This window comes from Ambystoma mexicanum, chromosome 1q (assembly GCF_040938575.1).
Source record: "Ambystoma mexicanum isolate Mex_15411 chromosome 1q, UKY_AmexF1_1, whole genome shotgun sequence".
NCBI lineage: Eukaryota > Metazoa > Chordata > Amphibia > Caudata > Ambystomatidae > Ambystoma > Ambystoma mexicanum.
Genome location: NC_090922.1, coordinates 1,227,639,591 through 1,227,651,811, shown reverse-complemented (window position 1 = coordinate 1,227,651,811; position 12,221 = coordinate 1,227,639,591). Strand labels below are relative to the sequence as shown.

General features: G+C 41.5%; 1 protein-coding gene across 1 annotated transcript in view; it reads left to right on the top strand.

Moving 5' to 3' along the window:
• Positions 1–12,221, top strand: part of ROR1 (receptor tyrosine kinase like orphan receptor 1) — an 871,402-nt gene that overhangs the window by 678,635 nt on the left and 180,546 nt on the right. The gene's annotated exons all lie outside the window — the stretch shown is intronic.

The window sequence follows — 12,221 nt, the reverse complement described above, 5'->3', positions numbered from 1 at the left end:
TTTAAATCAACAGCTTTACCCACCTTCTCTTTTATCATTTTCATGATGGCAGGACCAGGATCTTGATCAATTTTGCAGTAGCTGATATTATCTGACAGAAGTCTATGACATTCCTCGATATAATCTTTCTTATTCAAAAGGACTATCGCTCCTCCTTTATCTGCCTGACAAATGACAATTTTCTCATTTTTACCCAAGCCTCATAGTACGGCAATTTCTTGCTGACTTAAATTAGAGTTCTTGGGAATGCCTTTAGTTTCAAGTTTTCTCAAATCTTGTAAGACCTTTTTTTCAAAGACTACTGATTCAGGAGAATGTGCGTGATGGGGTGGGCACCAAGTCGAGGGATTTCTCAGGCCACTGTAATTTGCCTGAAGACTGGCTGGTTGATTTTCAAAGAATTCTCTAAGATGTACCTTGCGCATAAATGCACTGAATTCTAACCTGAATTTAAAAGGATTGTGATATTTTGATATCACGAAATTCAGGCCTTTGTTCAGACACCGTTCTTCATCATTAGTTAAGTTTTCACTAGACAGATTCACTACCAACCCCGGTGACTGCGTGTCTGCATCCGGTCTGTTTGCCACTCCTGCCGACTGTTCCCTCTGCCTAAAAAAGGTGGGCATCTCGATCCATTCCTTGCTCCTGTATTATGGCCCCTTTGCATGGCGGTATTTTTCTTCCTTCCTCTCTGTCCCACTCCATCAGTTTCTTCATTCTCGCCCGGTGTTCCTCCTTCATCGCTAGAACTATACGATGTATTTCTGAATCTCACCCTACGGTTCGGTCTCTGAGGGCGGGACTGGCTGGTTCTAATTATTGAAACGGCCCAGGAACCACCAAGAAGATCTTAGTGGATTTAAAAGATTTGGAAGAAGAAATGAAGAAGAACTTTGATATTGAAGTATTCAAAACCAAATTAGAAGCCCACTTGAAAGAGATGCAAACATTTAAAGCTGAATCTAGCTCAGAGAGAATTAAGAGACTGAAGAACGATCTAACCAATTTTGCACATGAGAAAGCGTTTCAATATGTCAACAAAGATTACAACTTTGGAGCACCTACAGGAGGTCAGAGACCGAACCGTAGGGTGAGATTCAGAAATACATCGTATAGTTCTAGCGATGAAGGAGGAACACCGGGCGAGAATGAAGAAACTGATGGAGCGGGACAGAGAGGAAGGAAGAAAAATACCGCCATGCAAAGGGGCCATAATACAGGAGCAAGGAATGGATCGAGACGCCCACCTTTTTTAGGCAGAGGGAACAGTCGGCAGGAGTGGCAAACAGACCGGATGCAGACACGCAGTCACCGGGGTTGGTAGTGAATCTGTCTAGTGAAAACTTAACTAATGATGAAGAACGGTGTCTGAACAAAGGCCTGAATTTCGTGATATCAAAATATCACAATCCTTTTGAATTCAGGTTAGAATTCAGTGCATTTATGCGCAAGGTACATCTTAGAGAATTCTTTGAAAATCAACCAGCCAGTCTTCAGGCAAATTGCAGTGGCCTGAGAAATCCCTCGACTTGGTGCCCACCCCATCACGCACATTCTCCTGAATCAGTAGTCTTTGAAAAAAAGGTCTTACAAGATTTGAGAAAACTTGAAACTAAAGGCATTCCCAAGAACTCTAATTTAAGTCAGCAAGAAATTGCCGTACTACGAGGCTTGGGTAAAAATGAGACAATTGTCATTCGTCAGGCAGATAAAGGAGGAGCGATAGTCCTTTTGAATAAGCAAGATTATTTCGAGGAATGTCATAGACTTCTGTCAGATAATATCAGCTACTGCAAAATTGATCAAGATCTTGGTCCTGCCATCATGAAAATGATAAAAGAGAAAGTGGGTAAAGCTGTTGATTTAAAACAGATTAGTAAACAGGAAGGAGACTATCTAGCAAGAGAGACCGCTAGAACTCCTATTTTTTACATCTTGCCCAAAATCCATAAAGATCTGGTGAGACCCCCTGGTAGACCCATTGCGTCGGGCGTGAATTCCATCTTGGAACCCTTATCAAAATTTGTGGATTTCTATCTACGCCCTTTCGCAATGAAAATGAAAAGCTACGTTCAAGATACCAGAGATGGCACTGGGAAAATTGAAGGGCTCACTTTTGATCACACCAAGGACATACTCATTTGCTTAGACATCCAGTCGCTTTATACCAACATTCCCCAACGAGCAACTTTTGAAGTGGTTGAGGAGATATTGCTTCAACGTGAGGACAATCATCCCGTGAGCAATGCCTTTATTTTATGGTGTGCAGAAACAGCTTTGACAAATAATTTTTTCCAATTTTTGGGACAATTCTACTTACAGGTTGAAGGTACAGCCATGGGTGCCGCCATGGCTCCTAATTTGGCCAATTTGTACGTAGATATGGTGGAACAAACGGTAATCTATTCAGAAATTAATCCTTTCAAGCAACAAATAACACAATGGCTACGATACATCGATGATGTATTTATGCTGTAGCATGGCTCGATGGATGAAGCCAATAGTTTTTTGGCATGGTTAAATAATCAGAATAGATACCTGAAATTCACAGCGACAATGAGCTCCTCAGAAGTGAACTATTTAGATCTCACTATCTACCAACAAGATAAAAGTTTATGGGTTAAACCGTTTGTCAAAAGCACTGACAAAAATGCACTACTGCACTATAGAAGCCACCATTCGAAACATGTTCGGGACAATTTGCCCTTTGGGCAATTTTTACGTTTGAAACGTAACAGCAGTACCAACTATGATTATGAAACCGGGGTCAATTTACTTATGGATAAATTGATCGATAGAGGCTATCCCAAAAAAGTTATCAGGCAGTCTGCCAAACGAGCTTTTAATAACAACCGGGAAGCTCTGCTGGTAAAGAATAAGAAAGACACTGCTAAACATGAGACTCCATTGGTGTTTGTCAACACTTTTAGTAATCTTTCCTATAAAGTCAAGAATATCATATGTAAAAATTGGAAAAAGACAATGAACAGTCCATTACCTATGATAGCTTTCAAAAAGAGCACCAACATTCGTAATCTTGTGATGAAGAATGACATACACCAGGTGGTTAGCCAGGAGGGTGCCCAAAGTACATTGTGGGGTCTGCCTCGAGTGAAGGGTCACCATCCATGTGGAGAATGTGTCATGTGTCCATTTACCAAGAAAATGACCACTGTGAATTTGGGTCTCACTTCTGAATGGGTGCTAAATGAACACACTAATTGTAAAACGGAAAATGTAATTTATATGATTAAATGTCCGTGTGACCTAATTTATATAGGCAAAACCAACAGAAAGTGCAAGACTCGGATGATCGAGCATAGGAGCTGTTTAAAACATCATACTGATAAAGCTCCTCTAGTCAAACATTTCGAAGATAAAAAACATACTTTCTCTGATTTTGAATGGTGTATCTTAAAAAAGATCAAGGGTAGATCCCAAGACGAAATTAATAGGAAACTGATTAATCTGGAACAAAAGCTTATCTTTCTTACCAACAGTCATGTCACAGGATTGAATGAGAACATCGAGTGGCATAACATCAGATAAGCAAGTTACCTGTTACCTTGAAGGGACTTTGGAGGTCCTAGGACTGTTGCACTGTTTGTTGGTACCCATTGTGGGAGAATCTCTATTTCTATGTGAAGAAATGCAATTTGTTGTCATACAGGCCACAAACAATTTGCCTCAAGGGGTTGTTTCCTATGTGGTTGTCTCTGTGTTTAGAGAATTTCCACCGTGAGTGATGTTCTGTTGTGGTTTTCTTTGGACATGATCAGGGGTAGCAGGTCTCTTTTCCCGTGTCCTGGATCAGTTAATGCTCTTTTTAGAGCTGGTGGAGAATGCCAACACCTTTTCCTCACATGTTATGCATACTTCGCCACTATATTTGATCCGTTTGTGGTCTTGTTTGGGATTTTTGCCCTTTCTCTTGGTATGATGGGAGTCACACCCCTTTTTTCCATTGGCGGACGTGTGGCCTTAGTTGCTTAGCAACTCGGGCATGTTTTGCCTGATTTGAATGGGTGTTCCCAAGCGCGTGGCGCGGGGCGTGGTGACGTCATCGCGTTACCGCGTTCCGCGGAGCGTGATGATGTCATCGCGTCACGCGAGTGCCGCCGAATGGGGATTTCAGTACGGTTTTTGGGCCGTAGTCTCAGGGTGTTGATCCACTGTTATCCCGGGCGTGAGATGTAGTACTCTGCCTGTTTTCAGGTCATCAGTTGGCATAGATAAGGTAAGAACGAGGGGATGCCTTTGGAAGTAACTTTAACCCTAACACTCTGCAGAAGATGCTCCTTTCCTTTGCGATGTATTTACTTAGCACTTTTACTCTTTCAGAGCTAGAAGAATTGTAGAAGGAAGAGGCCCTATCTATACAGACTTGTACTGTAGTGTTTTTCGGAGAATTGAAAATCGCTGGAATAGGTAAGACCCGTTTTTTGGCCTTTATTAGAGTAGCGGATGCTTACTTGACGTCTGGGGCTGGGCATCTTACCCTCAATTTTTTGTATTTTAGGCACTGATAGTTCGTTTTAGAAAATTGGAAAGAAAGATGATGGGTGACTATGCCACTGAGTTGTGACTGTATCCAACTAAAGAACAGTTTTTAACACCCGAGGGTGAGCCGGTTTCTGTTGTTGTGCCAGGCTCTAATGTGGTTGGATATTCCCTAAATTCCTTGTGTTCGGGATTAGGAGGTGAATAAAAATAAAAATACTGTCATTGGTAGAATTCCTCTAGGTACTCACTTACGAATTTCACTTACTGCTGTAATCGTGAAGAGCCAGTACTGACTTGGCTTATACGGTCAAAGACATATATTTCTTCTGACCGCAGATCCAGTACATGATGTAGTGTGTACTAGATACCCTATTGGTGATTAGGGTTTGGCTATGGTGATTGATTACACTGATTATGCCCGTGTTAGTGATACCTGTTTGTCTTTGTATCCTTAGAGATAGCAACCTGGTGTATATGTAGGAAGAATCGACCTGGAGCACAGGATTACTTCTGCCCCTGATGAATGTCCGGTTACTTTGAAACACAGAGGACTGAAACTTATATAAGTTGGGCTGGTTCACACAATGGGAAATGTGAACAATTGAGTTGCCATTGTTGTGTTGTGCTAATGACATTTTTGGCATTTAATTCTGTACACTGTGAGGTGGCATGATTTTAAGATGTATATGACTATGTTATGTGTATATGTTTTTTAAAACAAATGAGTGTATTTCTTGTGCTAAAGAGTGATTAATATATTAAAAATGATATTTTTTGGTGATACTGCTTTTTGATGATTATTGAGAACACATAATGCAGCCTATATTTGTTTCATGGTTGCTACAAGAAATTGCTCTCTGAGGATATATACTGTGTTGATGCAGTCTGTTATATGTTCCTTCCTTTTGTTTAAATACACATTATTTATCCTCACTTAGTAGGAGGGAATATCACCAGAACGTGGGAGTTACCCATGTAGAAAAGCTAGGTACCTGCTCTGTGCCACTCCAGCCTCTGATGTTCTTGCCTCCTCCTTCTCCTTGGGTCTTACCTCCTCCTGTAGCCATATTCTGTGACAACTGCCTAGGAAAGTTCCAAATTACCATTACCAGAGGACTTGGAGTCAATTCAAACCGGGACTCAAAGACGAAGTAGACAAAAGTGTAAAGCAAAATCCGAAAAAAGAAAGCAGCATACAAGCATTAACATCTTCTTTCTCTCGGGGCATCCATTACAAACGATTTAAGTAGTCCAACTTTGTCATCACATGTTATCAGTATACAAAAACATATGGGGAATGGGGTTTGGTTAGTGGTGGTGCAGTATTACCCAATTTGATCAAATTTAATTGATTGAATGCTACATCTGGCCGAATTTGGCCAGTACCATTTGATCAATTTGATTTGATCAAACTGGGTAATCAATACCAAACATGGGGAGCAGGGGTTGCGGGGGTGTTCCCCGCTTCCCATGTTCGGTATTGATGGCCTTTGGAGGTTGCAGGGGTGTCCCCCGCTTCCTGAGGTTTGGAGGCTGGGTGTAACAACATAAAAAGAGAAAAGGGGACCCTGCAGCGTTGGATCCGACCCGCTTGAGAGGGACAGAACTGACACCACAGGGTCAGGAGAAGGAAGCGGATGTGCAACAGGTAAGTGGGGGGTTTGGGGAGATGAATTGGGAGTGTCGGGAGACATAGATTTGTGGAGTTTGCCCACAGCAAAATTGGTTTCACGGCAAAATTGAATACGGCCGATTCTGCCGCAAACAATTCTGCCACGGCTAAATCACACAGATCTGTGGTGGCTACATATACACTCTATATTGTTCAAATATTTAATTGGGTTATACATGTCTGATGGCTCCTCCTGAGACCACCCATTATATTGATAAAGGTTAAGCTATGTCATCTCTACAACATGTAATTGGTCAGCACCTTAATTCATGGGCAGCATAACACTCATGAAGTGGGTTTTGATAGGTTGGCTCCTTGCTAACCAACCTTGGACAATTGACAGGTCATCAAGACATGAGGCAGCCAAAGGGTAGGGGAGAGAGGCCCACGAACTGTTCATTGAGCATTAAAAAGGTTACTGTGCAAAGGATTCATCAGGTATTCACAATATTCATTCTCTAAAACTCATAAACCCCTTTTCCTGCACCTGCAGTCAAACTAGGTAAATTACATTTCAGATTTTCCTTGTACATTTGTGGTCATGGAATATATTGTGGTCATTCTCCTCCTTTCTCTAATAACGGGAATTGTGTAAATCCTGGTCCAAAATCATACACTTTGTTTAATCCATGTAGGGCTAGTCTCGCCCGTTCATTTACTTCATCGTAGTGACCTAAACCTGTTTACATAAGGCGGGTACATATCCCCTGCACAATGCGACCGTGCTGGTGGTCGCTCAGAATATGGTATTAGTTCTGGGATTTCCTCTTTCGTGTCTTCTAAATCTGACTATTTTACCCCTCTTTCTATGTTCAGCTCTATCGAAAATCCACCTTCTCTTTGCGCTTTTTCGTTTTCCTCCCTCCCATCATCTGACATCATTATACCTCAACTGTTATGACTAATATCTCTTTCCTCGTCATCAAGATCTAGATTAGGGACATCGTTCGTCCATCAGTATGTTATCTGCTCTATCTTTTGATTCCTTTGATGGAGATCCTGCAATGCTCTCCATAACCTCATAGCGACTCTTCGCTCTCATCTTTCTATATAGATCCCCAATCCTTTCCCCTACGCCTTCTGCCTTATTCTCCTTGACCCATGTCTGTACTCTCGGTATCCCTTGCAGCTCCATGTGGGGATGCTGTGATCCTTTCATTTCCTCCCATCGCTCTTGTCCTTTGATGGGTATCATACTTCTATTAATAATATGATCTATTTTGTCATCTCTTTGTCCCCTACTGCTTCTCATTTCTCCCTCCCTTCTTCTTATTTCCCTGTTCTCTTCTTCCTCTCGCCTTCTTTGCAACCTACGTTCTTTCAATCTTTGGGCTTCTAGTTCTTGACGTTTCTTCTCTTCTATTCTCTCTTTCTCTTTTCTCTCTTCTTCATACCTTCTTTGTTCTTCCATTCTTTTTCATTCTGTTCCTTGTGTGCCCTTTCTCCTTCATATCCCTTCTTTTCTCTTTCCTCTCTTTCTTCTCTCTCTTTAACATCGTCAATACCTTTTCCATCTAATTTAAGCAATATCTGTCCTCCCATCCACTTGTTTTGTACTATTGTCATTCCACTTGCCTTACCTTTATCTCTTTTTTGTATTCTGGCTTTCTCCTCTATTCTGATATGTCTGTCCTTTCTCTCATCACGCTCTTTATGTTCATCACGTGGGGACATATATTTATGTTCTTTATTCTTACTTTCTTCCATGCTGTCTTCACTATTATAAGTGGGAGGTGCGTATGTTGGGTTAAAATACCCTGTTGCTGCTTTTAATTTCTTTAGAGGATAGATCCCCTGCTTGTCTTCTATTGTGCTATACATTTTAAGAGGAGAAAGTGGAGCTGAGGGCATTACGTCCTCCTCTTTATGCTGATTAAGCATTCACTCCTTCTCAGGTGGATCTTCTATCTCACTTTGGTACATCTTCCATAGTTCTAAAACAGCTATCCTTTTCTGTAGCTTTTTCCACGTGTATGTAGCATGCAAGTATGTTGTCATGTGTCACAGTACTGCTTTTGATAATGACCCTTTTTGAGGCCACAGTATAAGTGTTTTATTGGTTGTGTCTTTTACCCACTCAGCGTGGTACTTCCTGATCTTAGGTGTATATCTTGGTAATGTCCTACATATATGTAAAAGGAGAGTGTCCCCCATCATGACAAGTCATTTTTAACAGTTTTTTCTCATTTATTGCTTAATTAATCAATCACACTTCAACAATCACTTTGGACTGCACCATCAATCGCTGCCCATCTCCAACAAATCAACTTCTCCAAACAATTTTCAAATGTATACAATGACATCCATTTTATCTCTACGTTTATAGTTTTTATAAATTTGTACTATCCTGTTCTTATTGATAGTTTTATGGATCTTCTTTTATTCTGTTTTTCCTCAAATATTATCCCTTCTAGTTTTGATTGGTGCCAATCGCTTGCTTTTCAAGGGTTTAATAATTTGTCAGATTTTATTGCTATCGTTCTTATATTGTTTAAGCTTTCATCCTATTTTATCATCACTTATACAAAATGTGTCAATATATTTTTTACACTGATATTTTTTCAAAACCCCCAAAACATGTGTGCACATTTTATCTATGATTGTCTTGTCCTATCTTCCTCATAGACGTATATCATCTCTATTTTACTCCATTTTTAAGTGTGTTGCACACCCTACTTTAGCTGTAGCCGCAGGAATCCCTTAAATAATACTCTGTTATGCAATATGGTGCGGTCCCTTCTCCCTCCTTGAGGAAAGGTATCTCCTTTTCCCACACAAATCATGTTACGTTCTACCACTATATATATATACAATGCATTACAGCTCCTCCCCTTTTATTTGCCACTTTCAAAGTTTCAAATTACTTCTGTTATTCAGCTTGAGGCCTTCGGTATTGACTCTTCCCCAATCAACCAATTCGCCTTCAGTCCATGTGACCCCTACAGGGTCCGGACAGGGATTTCTTCAAAAGGGCGGCTGGCAACCGTCTTGGGTCACACCTGTTATAGCACCGCTCTCACAAGAAAAGCTCCGATCTTCCAGCTACTAAATTTGAAGTAGCACATTTTGGGCGTGTCTATGCGCAGATTGAAAATATCATAACAAATAATCTTGGACCCAAATAACCAAACAGACTCAAACAATATGGCAAAGTACTACTTTATTGTCATCTCTGGCGAACAGCGAATTGCAGTCCACACACTTTTGGTTACATTTCAGGTACACAAAGGCTTTATACCTTGATGTACGTCAGCTATGACATCATCCTACGTGGCAAATAATAAAACCTATTAGACAGAGCGATTGGGTAAGGGAACCTATATGCCTATAGCTTATTTAGTTGTTAGTAACATTGTTGGCTGCCTCTTATCTGGCAGGCATGCCTTGAACTTCCCTCTAACTACGTATGATACAGATTATAGCAGTATAACATCAGCGGATTGGTTTCTGCAACAATGTATGCTTACTATTGCATAGGCCCTTTTGTTGGTTGGCATTCTCTCCCAACCTTGGACACTTAGCTCATTAGAAACACCTGAGCAGAACGAAACTCAGGTGCAGAGAACAACTTCAGACTACTGCCCACTTGCCCAATTAATCTACCATCTCTCATTGGCCAAGCCTTCAGCCAAGGCTTCCCTTTGTACTTGACCTTGCTTGATGTTCTCTTCTCTGGAACTTTAAGGGGAGTTAAGGTACATCGTCACCTGAAGCTCATGAATAGACTTTGTTTTCTGATATTACACCACGTGTGAAGAGAGCACTATTTTGTCCATTTCGCCTTTTATTTAGTGCTACTTGATTCAATTATCCTGGGTGTCATTACCCTCTTCGGCCTCTGGAGACTTGGTTGTTCTGTCTCACATATACTTTCTGCAGCTTTAATTGTCAGTACTTGGCATTCACAAATGTTTGCTCATTTACTTAATCTAAGAGAAATATGTTCTGCGTACATTGCTTATCCTCATTGGCTACCCTTGTACCCTTCAGTAGCTTCTCGCTGTGGCATCCTTGATCTCTGGCCAACAGCTATTCTTTGTTCATGCATGAATTTATATTTCCAGCCTCTGTCAGTTCTGCAGCCCTGGTCTCTCTCCATCAAACATTTTGCTTACTTCTATTCGGAGCCGGCATCCACCTTATCAATATGGCCGCTTTACCCTTGTTATATTTTCTACTTCAGCAAGCTTCTATGTGACTCATCTACCTTGCGTTTCTGCATATATAGATTCACTACTTCTCACTTGTATGTATGCTTACTCTTGTTTCTTCAGTTACATCTTCGTTCTTATATTGTTTCAGTGCGTCATTGTATCTTCTCCTTATGACAACACTTTACACTTGTCAGGCTCTCTTTACAGCTCCTCGATAGTCAGTGGTGGTTGCAAATCTCCTGCTACCACTTCAGTTTGAGGGTACATTTGGTACGGCTGTCTGAGTGCATAATGTCTCTCATACATGCAAGGCTGTATTGAAATTATACCAGGTGCCATGCACAGTGTCTTCTTGTTATTCATCCAATAGGCTGGAAGTGAGGGGGTGGGGTCTATCAGTAACGTGCATGTCTGCTCCTCTACATTACCATCCCTCATTCCTAAAACATGAGACCAAGTAATCTCTCTTTATTTTACATTGTGTGGCACATGATGTCTGTGTGTACATGTAGGGAGTACGGACGGTGTCCTATCTGTGTTCATGTCTAATGAATAGGCAGTGTTCTTGAATTATGGTTCACGTGTGATGGAACCGTGTGTGAAATGGAATTATCTCTATTTATTGGGATTTCAGCTACTACTAATGCACGTGCTGTATTTTCTGTTGCCACCGTAAACACTCTTAAGTTATTGTTCATGGATTCTTTTGACTTGCCCTGTTACTGCAGTATCCGGACGAGATCCTGGGAATTACTATCTTGTGCCTTTGTTCTTCTGCTCTGACCCACCCTTATTTTCTAGTAACCTTGGCACTGGTTGTCAACTACTGTGTGAGCTCTGCACGGATATGTATTTTTGTGGATTCAGCATTTTTAGTCCTCTCGAAGTCTTGAGGCATTTCCTGTAATTAAAAAGCATGCTGCGGCTTCCATTTTAAAGACGAGGGCTGCCCAATTACACTATTGTTACTATATAAGTGAGCTATATTCACGTATTGTTAATGTTGCATTCACTTTATACATTAGGCATGTTAGTATTCGTCATGTCTTGTGGATTCTATGTTAATATTCTTCATGTATAAATGCATATTTGACCTAGTGTATATGTTCTTCATGTTGAGTGCACATCTGCTTCACGTCTAATGCATGTGCTTGTTACTGTTACAACAGTAGTTTGACTGCTTTTGCCAGCTTCAGCCTAAACTGTTTCTCTGTCCTGCTGTACCTGCCTGGGATAAGGGCAGTATGGTTGCCTCGGTGAGTAACGTTTCTCACCTGTGCGGTATTGGGCCAGTGCAGGAGCAGAAGCTACAGATGAAGCATTCATCTTCCTCTCAACAATTCCCTCTACCTCCTCCTGACTACCACGTTTAGGTCCTCATGCTATCGCCTCCTCTGTCCCCTCCTGCTCTCCCTCACCCTCTGATGTCACCAACTGTCCTCCCTCACTCCCTGACATTACCAATTCTGCTGCAGCTCTCGCAGCTCAAACCACGCCTTCCTGCTCTTCTCTGCAGCCACCTCGCCAGCCTCCTTTGTCTCTTCAGCCACTTATTCCAGCACTCTCCAGTCTCCAGCCTGCTGCCCGTGCAGAGCAACTTCGATAGGGTGATGGAACGTTGAGTGAGGATCTACACCTGTGACCTGTAACTGGGTCAGTCAGTGATTGGTTGTTCTCCCTGAATGCACCTCTCTCTGCTTTGGGCTCAAGGGGTTGGGCGAATCCAATAGATGGGCTGCTCAGGGCTGTTCAGCTCTGTCCCTTACTGGCGCAGCCTGTGCTGAGTTAAAGGTGTTGATGTTTCCAGTGTGTAAAATAGAGGCTAGAAACACATTGGGTAAGCCTTCTGAATACTGTTTTTTGACCTTTCATTGTGTAGGCTGGAAAAA